We start from the raw sequence: 9,810 nt of genomic DNA on the forward strand, positions 1-9,810 counted from the left end.
TAGCGTTCCATTCGGATTATCTTAGCGATTGCCGCTTTTCATGACTATGAAATTTGGCAAATGGACGTGAAAACCGCCTTCTTAAACGGCTTTTTGGAGGAAGAGTTGTACATGGTACAACCCGAAGGTTTCATCGATCCACAACATCCTAAGAAAGTATGCAAACTTAAGCGTTCCATTTATGGACTTAAGCAAGCATCTCTGAGTTGGAATCATCGCTTCGACCAAGTGATAAAAGAAAATGGATTTACTCGATCTGTCGAGGAACCATGTCTATATATCAAGTCGAGTGGGAGCAAGATTGTCTTCCTCATATTGTATGTTGACGACATACTCCTGATTGGGAATGACATACCTCTCTTAACTTCGGTGAAAGTATGGTTGAAAAACCATTTCCGGATGAAAGATCCGGGAGAGGCAAAAAAGAATTCAGGCATCCGTATCTATCGAGATAGATCACGAAGGATGCTATCTCTCAGTCAGGAGTCTTACATAGACAAAGTCCTGGAGAGATTCAGCATGACTAACTCCAAGAAGGGGTTCCTTCCTATGGCTCCAGGGGTGCATTTGAGCAAGTCTCAGAACATGGGTGGCCCCTTCTGAAGTACTGTAGATAGGACCTATAGGACCTAACAAAACAATACTAGAGGAAATGGTAAGAACTGCCTCAAGGTACTCAGTCTTCCCTTGAGGCGAAACACAGACTAAAATAAAAAACAACTAAAACTAGCGTTGCCTCCCCGGCAACGGCGCCAAAATTTGATACATGTCGATGTAAGTATCAAAAATAATATTTATAATTTTCCAAACTACAACTAGCAAGCGGTAGTAAGGGTCGATCCGCAGGGAGGTAGGGAATTCAAATTGTTTTAATTTTAGTCTATGAATTTCTGAGGGTTTTGGATTAAAGTTTATCTAAGTCTAAAATGCAAAAATAAATAAGCAAAGAATAAAATTTAGAGTAAGCAAATGATAAAAGAAGAGCTAAGACCGTCGGTTCACTATAGCTGCGATGGCACATAATCCTAGGTAACTTCGAAATACGGTCGCGAAGGATGGGGAAAACAAGTCCTCTCGGTCCATGTTAAATAGTAGCTACCTCTCGGCCTATGCTACTATTCCCTAAGTCTCATTAATACTAACTCTCGTTCTTGATTAATGATTCCTAATGCAAACTAAATCACGTTATCTCTCAATCTTAGCAATTTAGTCGTTTTAATTCGTTAATTATTGTCCATTCCTATCTCTCGATCTATGGGATGGTCAAGTTTGAGCATCTATCAAGTCTCCTCTCGGTCTCATTGAAAGATAAAGCACTTAACGAAACAAACAAAGCAAAACCAGACGCGTAACCAGTCGATCGACCATGGGTACCGGTCGATCGACCATACCGTGAATCGAAATCGCCTATAATTTATGCCATCTACGCTATAGCTCCCCTACATCCTAGCAATGGTGATTTAGCTACTCATACTTGTGATAAAAACAGCAATAATATTATCAAATAAAGCTAACGAATTCATGCTTAGATTAATTAAATAAACAATTAACATAAAACGATAATTGGCTTTTGGAATTCTAACCTAACAACTCTATACTACGAATGAGTTAAAGCAGCCAGTATTAAACGAAGGAACAGAAAATACCGTAGGGAAAATTGAAGAGGAAAAATCGAAACCGAATGTAAAGAATGCTTTATTGACGGAAAATAATCTAAACTAATGACTATCGAATTGTATATTAAGAACTTGATAATAAAAACTGGATGGTTATTCTGAATACTAAGGTTACGTTATATAGGAATAATCCTGCGTAACCTTTATTCTTAAACCTAATCACAATGGGCTTTGGAATTCTCGATCTTTTAACTTGCGCATCAGCTCGTGGGGTGGTCGATCGACCACTTGGACCAGTCGATCGACCAAGAGTGCTGTACAGAATTGCATTCTGACGATTCCTGCAGTGCGCACCGATCTTAAAATAGCTGCCATTTCTTCGTTACTTGGTCAAATCAGGCGTTCTACACGGCGTTGGAAAGCTAAGAAGATAAGCTTCCACCTTTAATTAGAATCACTCAATTATCAGCTCTAGAACTCAAGATATTATCATCTGAAGCAGGCTGCAATATCGTGAAGTGCTTCTTTGCTTGTTAAACTCGTACGCACCCATGCTTTTGCTATCTTTAGGCCTTGAAACGCGCACCAAGCTCATTTCCTATGCTAAACACTCCGGGACAGATTTGGTCCATTTTTCGCCATATGCTTCACATTCTTACAAAATCACACGAAAAGGAAAAAATACACGAAACAAGGGAAATAGTAGCATAAACTACTCGATTCAGCTCTAAAATGCGTGTGAAATGAGGTGCAAAACATCATATATTAGACACGCATCAGTCGGAAAATGAGGAGGAGCAAGTTGAGGAGGGGTGGGTTGAGGAGGTGGCGGGTAATGTGGAGGTTACTTATGTGTTACTGGTTAGGAGGGGGATGGGTAGTAGATTCGAGACCTTTACCGAGGGTTTAAGTAGTTTGGCGATTGAGCCGAGGAGAAAAATTAGAGCTAGAGGGAAGGATACCAGTTGGTTGTCGATCGGCCCCGTACCTTGAGGCTTGTTAGTGCATGATGTGATTCCGACCTTTGCGGGACACATAACATATCATTTGTGGAGTCATTCTGGGGCGGAGTGTAAGAACTTAACCAAGTATACTTGGGATCGATCGTTAGGAGAACTTCGTAAGTGGAAGTTGGGTAGGGATGCTCGAAGGATAGTTGATGATTCAGGGCTTAGTCACTTAACCGATCTTATGCACAAGAACTTTAACATGTCCTTATTGTGTGATTTTATTGAGAGATGGAAGCCGAATACGAATACATTCCACATGCTATGGGGTGAGATACTATCTTTTTTCACGACGTTAATGAGATCCTTGGCATTCCTATCAATGGGTTTCCATCTAACATTTCACCCTCTAATTTGGCACATCTCATCATTAGCATGAGTGAGTTGTTAGGTATGACCGAGATGGAGCGTACTAGGATTTTGGAGATGGTAAGGAGCATAAAACTCTCAGGGGAAAATCGATATTGAACAAGCGTTTGAAGGAAATTGTTGACGGTGACGGGTTAGGCTTTATGTTGGAGGGGCAAGGGTTTTTGATGATTTTACTTGGATCTACTTTATTTGTAGATAAGACAAGTGATAGGGTAAGGACGAACACATTTCCTTGGATTTACAATTTTACTTGGATCTACTTTGTTTGAAGATAAGGCAAGTGATAGGGTAAGGGCGAACACATTTCCTATGCTTAGAGATGTGAGTAGTAGTAAACGCTATGCTCAGGCTGCCAGTACACTTGCTTATCTATATAGGCTATTGGGGATTGCAACTACGACTGATTGTAAAAGTGTTTGTTGTTGTTTGACGTTGTTACAGACATGGATCTTTGAGTACCAACCCCCGGTTATGCCCAACCGGCCTTAATACTTTGGCGGTAATTGTCGGTGCACCAAGGGCATAATATTGGTATACTAGCTTGACTCCGAAGCAAGACCATTTATCCGCTCTTAACGCCTATCCGGTGCAGATAGATAGGATGCCATTTGACTTGGTTACATGGAAACCCTATCGCTTGTTCCCCAAGAATAAGCATCCTTGTTGCCTCTACAATGGTTTGTTGCGATTCAGTGACATTTTGGAGCCTTATCAGCCAGATCGTTGTCTTCGACAATTTGGTTACATGCAGATTTACCTTCTCTTATGGCTATCCCGGATAAGGCGTATCGTCCCGTGAAGTCCCCTGCCTATGATCAACAATTCAATTGTGCATTTTTGGACCATACTTGGTGTAATTGGCGGGACCATATGATTGTTTCGGATAGGTAGTCACTTCCGGCTCACCCACATTATGCTATTGTTGATCGGTACATGGAATGGTATCAATCAATTTCCCGCCCTTACTTGATGAACGTTGCAAATCAGAGTGGTGAGTTGCCTAGATCGAGGTCCTACTTCCCGACTACGATGAGTGAAACTTTAATTTTCTATTTATGTAATTAATTAAACTTACGGTATTTTTTTTTGAAGGAAACACCCCAAAGATTTTAAATCACATTACGTAAATCAACTGAATCAACAGACCCAATATATCTAGGGAGGTCACAAGACCACACATGACAACCGACTTGCCCAAACCTAGCATGAGCTAAAGCATGAGCGACCTTATTAAACTTTCTAGGAACAAAAGACCAAACAACCTTAGCAAAGTACGAACAAACATGAAAAATATCATCTAAGACAAGAAATAAATCACTTACGATATTTAATTGAATTAGTTACGGTATTTTATTTAATTAAATTAGTTACAGAATTTTATTTAATTAAATTAGTTACAGTATTTTATCTTAATTAAATTAGTTACGACATTTTATTTAATTAAATTAGTTACGGTATTTTAAATAATTAAATTAGTTACAATATTTTATTTAATTAATTTCGTCATTTTTTTCCAGGTGGGCTAGTCCCTTATCACGAGGTTCTCACAGTTGAGAGTGTTGACGATCCAGCGTACCAAGAAAAACTCCACTAATTTATGAGGATAGTTCAGCCCCAGCTTCGTGCAGACTCTAGTATAGGTAGACGTGCAAGAGACGGTAGAGGTGGTGAGTGTGTTAGAGAAAGAGGTGGTAGAGGTGGTGAGGATAGAAGAGGTCGAGGTAAATGTTCCAGTAGGTTACTTGGCATAGGCGAGGACGATTTGGAGGATGAACCGACCACCGGCAGGCGTACTTATTAGTTTTATGTTATTTATTTGCTTTCTTTATTTGTGTTGAACTTGTGTTGTATTTGCATGATGTTGAACATGTAATTTAACTTTGTTGGACATGTTTTATTTTGTAATACCCATGCTTTTTAGAGCCTTACTCGGTCTAGTACTCGAGGGAGTAGTATCTTACTCGACCGAGTAGATCCCGCAATTGTTATACAGGCTACGGGAAATTGTCACTCGTTCGAGTGAAGGGTTCACTCGACCGAGTGCAGCGTCACTCGACCGAGTGACCTGTCGTTGTCACTAAAAACGTGTGTAAGCTTGTTTTACTCACGTATCTCTTTTAAGACTCACTTTTCAGATTTTCTCTCCTAAAATCACTCCTCACATTATCACCAAACACTCTCTAAACTCTCAACCACCCATACTACTCTTATCCACAAGATCTAAGTTATTCCTTGAAGATTTACTCTCTAATTCTTGCCATTGTTCATCCTTTGACACTTTTAAGTTTATATTCATCTTTATTATTGTTCTTTAATTTTAGTATACCCTAGTTATTACTAAGTATTTGTATTAAGGAATTTATTAGGGTTATGACTAATTAAATGAGGTAATTAGAGGTTTAGTATTGTTATTGTTGTAGTATGTTGTAGTAATAGTTAGCTATGGTTTATGTAGGAGGAGACTTCATTGAGGAGCACTTCTAGTCCCTAGCATGAAGTTTGTGGAAGAATAGCAAGAGGTAGTGTTTCCCTACTTAGATTTGATGATATAGATGTTTATTTGTGCATTATTTAGCATTAGTTACATTGTAGTTGTATTATAACACGAGTAATGGTAATTAGGGTTTGGTGGTATGTTATTGTTTGACAATATTCATACATGTGGGAATTTGGGTAAGTATGATTGGTCTCACATTGTTAGGTAGATTGCATTATAACATGTTTATGAGGCATTGGTACAAAAGGGTGAGTTAATGATGAATTGAGCATTTATTACATGTTATTAGTGGTGTTGTTTGAGAACCATATTACTTGTTTATGATTGTCAATCCATGTGGTATTGTTTGTTGGAGAACATGTTGGTATTTGGCTTTGGTTATAATACACGGTTGTTGAGGAGACGTAAGACGGTTGGGAGACCGTCTTACGCTTGAGTCGCCTCTTGGAGCTTCCCACTCCAAGAGGGATGTGCACATTAAGGACTTAAGTTTAGAGGGACTCGTGTGATTAAGACATGACGTCTGGAAGGGGATCCAAGTCGCTCCCGGACCCGGTACCACAGACGTGTTCCGAGTACCTAGTAGTGTGATGCGGTGTCGTGGGCGTGTCCCTGACATCGGTGTGTTGGTGGTGGATCATTGAGTCATTGTGTGTCATTGTTATTGACTTTCATTTGCATAATCATGTAGGTTGTCATAGCGACATGACATTTATGAACATTTGTATTGTTAAAGCTAACCTTGTGTTTTAAAATGTCTGTGGTGAACCATATGGTGATTTAAGCCCATATGGGGAGCAATGTTGACAGCTAAGACTTGCATATAGTGACTTGGAGGCTTTGGGAGCGGTCTTCACTTTGTAGTGAGTCATCACTTTTTTATTTTACCTTTTTGACATTTAAACTCCTTTTATTTATGATGGTTTCTAATATTGGGGTGGCCTTGTGCACCCCTTAACTTGTAATAACATTATTTGACTTAGCTACTTACTATCTTATGTTATGGACTAAAACTACTTGTCTTAAATTGCTTTACATTCGTTTGTTCGCATTACAAACTTGGGAAACCAAGTCTTGTGGCACCCTCATGGATTGGGGTTGCCATGAGGAAGGATCCCGACTTATGGGGGTGTTACATATTTTGGTGGACATGTTGTATGTTGTTGGACACTTTAATTTGGTCATGTTTTAATTTTAGTTATTTCGGATATCTGTTACACAAATTATAAAAGACTAAATTATGTTACACAACTATAAACGTAGTTGCTCTTTCATGGACACATTTTACTGTTTTACGGACTTTTTGCTATTTATTTTCCATATACACTCTCTAATTCTCTTCCTCACAAAATAAATCAAATCCATCATATTAATCAACTATGGACGCTAGTTATCATGTCGATCAAGTAATAATTCTAATTTATTTATTTTATTAACGATGTTATATCAAATTAGAGAGATTAAATTAATTTGGACTAATGATTTGTAGAAATATTAAAAAGTTTATGGTCAGAATTTTCTAATCCTTGATTCGTACTGAACACAAAGAGCATTGACTTCAGAGTTGCTTGTTTTCACCTCTGTTTGTACATGGTGCTCACTACTCAACAACAACAAGTTGCTTGTTTTGGTCTGTAACGTTGAATTTAGAGTTTGTTGGAACCACCTTCATTGGCTAAGTTCTGATGTTTTGTAGCAAAATTGCATATGATATAATAATTAGTTTAAAACTTCTCGTTGTTTGTTTTAGCCACATATGCTTTTGCCATTAATCTCTCAAATTAGAAAGGTATGATAGAATGAATTAACATGTTGAATTAATTTAACTAAAACTTAGAATTTCCAGAAATGAAGAACTAATTGAATTAGATGAAGAATTAAAATCGGTAACTTCTGGTGCGGCTAATCCGGTGACAGGGGTCCTATAGTATGGTCGATGTGGGGAAGGAAGGCGGTGGTGCGGGGAGCTTGGAGGTTTGACGGGGTTGGGTTGAAATTTGAGAGAATTAGGAAAAATGGAAAATGAGGTGGAAAAATGACATGGGTATAATGGTCATTTATATCCATGATTGAGTAAATCATGTACATGAATGAGCATAACCATTATAAAAGACTAAATTATATTACACAAATACAATTGACTAAATTATGTTACACAAATATAAACGGCTAGATTATGGTAAAAAACTATAAACGACTCATCCTTAGAGGTAGACGTGTGTCGCCTCTATGTGGTTGTGGTAAGATATCGCCACGTACATACTGCCACAAGTGCATCAACCTTTCGGTGTACATTTATTCATAGGGATCCATAGTGGAGTGATGATACTTTTCCCATGTGCGGCCGGTGTACCGGAGGCATATGACAATCATCTTGCATACGTAACCGAAACCAATGATTACCTGCATAACCGATCCATAGAATACCATAAGGTTCCCTAAAACAGCTTTAGCTTTTAAATGGAGGTAAGTTAAGAAATTCTCCCAAGTAGCAGACTGAGGTATTTCGTATTTGTCGTACGTTATACACACGCAACATATTGTCCAGGTGAAAAGCGTGGCAAAAATATACAAATCACAGTTTTCCATCCAATTTTCCTTTTGACACCCTGCTGGTTTCGTCCATCGCAATCGTTTACAAGTTCTATATACGTCACCAAAGCAAAAAGGCATGAGTATTGGGTCCCTTAACGCGTTGACTGTTGTAAGCCTCATTTTACACAAATTTTTTCCAGTACCGATTTTTGCGTGTGACATAACCTGAAACCCGCAATGCCCATCTAGTTTTCGGTCAACAATGCTTGCAAAAAAATCAAAGTTTGTCTCCGGTATGTACTTGTACAACTAGGAACACTTGATGTCAGTTATATGATCCCAGTTAACGTCAAGCGGTGGTCCGTACCCTACATATAATAAAACCAAACAAACAATCAAACAATTAATTACAACTATAAAACATATAATTAATTAATATGTCCCGTTACTGCCTGTGTGCTCTGTTTTTGTCAGCCTAAACACCACCCAACTCGATACCAAGTCAACGTAACCACTCACCTCGTTTAGCCCATAACCCTGCCCTGTAATCATGCTCAAACCCGTCCCAAATAACCCCTCAAAAAAGCCCGGCTCAAGTTAAATCACACGGCAAACGTGCTCGACTACGTGGCACTCCAATCACACGGTGAACGGGCTCGACCACAATACTCCCTGGATCATAAATGTGCACATTCCCTTGTAGCGCGCCCATAAAGGGAGACTCAATATGCGGTCCTCCGCGTAAGATGATGCCAAAAGGACCCGGTTACCCGTACGTGTCCCCAAACAACAAAGTCTAAGCCAAGTAAATCACTACACTCACAAGATGACCAATATCACAATTATACCACAATTATATTCATATTTCTCAACATAAACTACATTTTATTGTCACATAAACCACAATAACCATACGACTGTTGAGAATACATGAACAACACAAAATCCCAAGAGTGAGTAGAGAAAGTCTCTACCTTTTTGCCATCCAAGCATAGTCAAACCCGGATCAATCAACACATCCATATAAGTCCTCGCCTACATGTATAATCATATATGCTTATTTATCAATAATGAATTCTATCAATTCACCAAGAACCTATAGAAAGGTCAAGGAACTTACCAACGAAGATTGGAATCGCATGTACGGAAGAATTCATAGCTAATGAGAGCCAACTCTTCCCAAATCTCCAATTGGCATCCATGGAATGGTAACTATGGAAGAATATTAGATAGGAGAGCGTTTGAGAAGCTTCGAGGGTTTCTAGGAAGCCAAAGGCCTGAAAAGGAGAAGAATGAAATGATTTCTCGGCCCAACGTCATATATATACCTCGGTTCTCATGTCTACATAAACCAACTAGACCGAGTACTTGACCCACTTGGTCGAGTAGAGTCAACTCTGTCGAGTGGTCCCCACTCAAGCAAGTTATCTCCTCGAGTCCTTCAACATTTATCTCTCGGTATCGGTCTCAGGGAGAGCGGGTATTACAATCTCCCCTTCCCTCTTAAAATGAACTTCATCCCCGAAATTCGCACATCCTTGCAAGTCCAACAGGAAACAGGTCATAGAACTAGTCACCCCGCTCTTATCGTTGTTAGCTCACTATGTAACAACCCGGATTATATAACTAAGGAAAAACGGACAATAAAAGATTAATCAGAGTATAACACTGATAAAAGGGTCAAGGTGGTGAAAACACCTGACCAATCCGGTTCGCTACTAAATCCAAAACCAAACTAGTACATTATTAAAGGGGTTCTCAAACATATAAACAAACTCCTAAT

General features: G+C 39.0%; 1 long non-coding RNA gene across 1 annotated transcript; it reads right to left on the bottom strand.

Moving 5' to 3' along the window:
* Window positions 1–7,548: 7,548 nt before the first annotated feature.
* LOC141621860 (uncharacterized) lies at window positions 7,549–9,354 on the bottom strand. Its single transcript, XR_012532739.1, has 3 exons — window positions 9,148–9,354; window positions 9,002–9,062; window positions 7,549–8,395 (listed from the first exon to the last, which is right to left on the bottom strand). It is a non-coding gene; the product is annotated as an uncharacterized LOC141621860 (long non-coding RNA).
* Window positions 9,355–9,810: the final 456 nt, after the last annotated feature.

The sequence above is a fragment of the Silene latifolia genome, chromosome X, assembly GCF_048544455.1.
Source record: "Silene latifolia isolate original U9 population chromosome X, ASM4854445v1, whole genome shotgun sequence".
Taxonomy (NCBI): Eukaryota; Viridiplantae; Streptophyta; class Magnoliopsida; order Caryophyllales; family Caryophyllaceae; genus Silene; species Silene latifolia.